At 33.6% G+C, this 2156-nt stretch overlaps 1 non-coding gene across 1 annotated transcript; it reads right to left on the minus strand.

Annotated features, from left to right (window-relative positions):
- Positions 1-1550: 1550 nt before the first annotated feature.
- On the minus strand, positions 1551-1655 carry LOC122788479. Its single transcript, XR_006362683.1, has one exon. It is a non-coding gene; the product is annotated as a U6 spliceosomal RNA (small nuclear RNA).
- Between the last annotated feature and the right edge of the window lie 501 nt (positions 1656-2156).

A 2156-nucleotide genomic window follows, 5' to 3' on the forward strand; every position in this document is an offset into this window, starting at 1 on the left:
TTAGTCTACTGTATGATAACTAACTCTGGGTTGATGACACTTATGAGTATGAAATTTTCTGTTTTAGATAAAACTAGTATGGTAATTCCACAACAGTTCTGTCAGTAACAAAAGTGCTGTGAGGCTAACACCTATCTAATGAAAGACCAGGGAAGGGAAGAAACAAGTAACCATTAGCATCTTGCAATGAGGTTTCATCTGCTACAGATAGCAGTGTTTCTTTGTATTGTTTCTTCAGGTATATTAGGTATGAGGCGCATGCTAGGATTCGTAGAAGTCAAGAGTTAGCTTTGCAGGAGAATAACAGCATAATTGACATGTGTTATTCTTTATTTTCCAATCCCTACAGAATTCACACCTGCTAACTAGCACTGAACTGTGTACTTATTGTATGTGAATCCCAGCCTTACTTAATGTAAGACAGAATATTGAATTCTTTATCCTATTTATTACATTAACATATAAAATATCTAACTGCTGGTACACATCTGTCAGTACAGGAGCATTTTGGTAAAAGATAAAGTTCATGGGATGAGGACTAATTTGATAATGCACTTTGTTTTAAATATTTGTATTAATTTTTCATAAATTATATTTTTATTTCCAACATGAGTAAAAGGGTAAAAATAATCACTTAAAAGAATCACAACCTTTAAACTATTTATATATTTACTAAGAGATTCAAATTGAACATTTATTTAAACAGAATTTATAGGCATAGTTTCACATTTGAGTAATGTAGGCTAACTCTGTCAGCCTTTTTATAACTGAGCTTTATAATCTTCAATCTTTAGTGAAAAGAAAACTTTATAGAGATCTTAAGTATTCGGTATGTTTAAGTATACTTGTTTCGTAATTTTTTCTGTCTTTCATTCAACAATAAACGTTTACTCACCATTGACAATGGCCACTTCACTTTTAGCTGACTTGATTTCTATAAACATTTTTTAACTCCAATACCAGAACTACACACTTCTCTTATTTCTTCTGCACTTTTTTCAAACATGCTATCCTGGATATTTAACCCTTGAATCCTTCTATAATGAGCTATTAGCTATTCCCACAACATGTGACTTGCATTTGCTTGGTTTACTCTACATCTCTAATACCTACTGTCCCTTTTTTTACTCTGCCTACATAACTAATCTAGATACCAGCAATGTATGAGCCTCACTTTTTATCCAAGACACTTGCCTGCTTCTAGATGTTGTCTGATCTCAGCCATATTTCTTCCAACTGCTCATTTGCACATGATATAGCCTCTTTTTTCAAGAAATCTGTATTTCTTTCTGGATTGCTCTTGCCTTTATCTACCATAGATTTTTCAGAATTAGTTACCCTCAGCTTTAAACTATCTTCTTCCATTTCCTCCATGGAGTACACTTGCCTCCCTATTTTAGAGAGGTATAAATATTTACTAATCTATATCTTATCATACATAGGTAAACACTGGGCTATCAGTCTGCAGACTATTATATGCCTAGCCAATATCCAGAGCTCAGAATCAAACCTTGTATTTAAGACTTTAACTATTATGTCAACCCTCCTACTCCCATATGGAACACTTCACAAATTTGTGTGTCGTCCCTGTGCAGGAGCCATGCTAATCTTCTCTGTATCTTTCCAGTTTTAGTATATGTGCTGCCATAGATTATCTGGATTTTTTGGTAGACTTGAGGGTAATGTCTCTAAATGGGAGTCCTTATTTAAACACATTTTGAGGAAGTCTTTTCAAGCTGGGACCTTTTTTCTAACCCACTCATTACTTTTTCAAGAGACTTTGTGCCTCTTTCTGGATGGGACCAGATTTCAGGGTGTGTGCCAAAACCCCATTCCATGCCTCTCTGCTTTTCTACAGTCAATTGTTAATGATTTTAGTACTCCATATTTGTCTTTGTATTGGTTTTCATATGCTATGAGCTACAGAGGTTAACCTCATTTATCTTACTATGTAAAACGTTAGTGCATACATTCTTATATTGGACAATCATCAGCCTTCTTTTTCTACTGGGCTATATAACTCCAATGAGTGAAATTCTTCTGTCATGTTTCTCAAAAATAGATTTTTCTGTTAATCAGATTCATTCATTTATATATCCTAGGGTAGTCAAGAAAAACAAAATATTCTTATTTAAATATAGAATATGACAAACGAT

The sequence above is a fragment of the Protopterus annectens genome, chromosome 13.part0, assembly GCF_019279795.1.
Source record: "Protopterus annectens isolate FY-2018-M chromosome 13.part0, PAN1.0, whole genome shotgun sequence".
In the NCBI taxonomy this organism is placed as follows: domain Eukaryota; kingdom Metazoa; phylum Chordata; order Ceratodontiformes; family Protopteridae; genus Protopterus; species Protopterus annectens.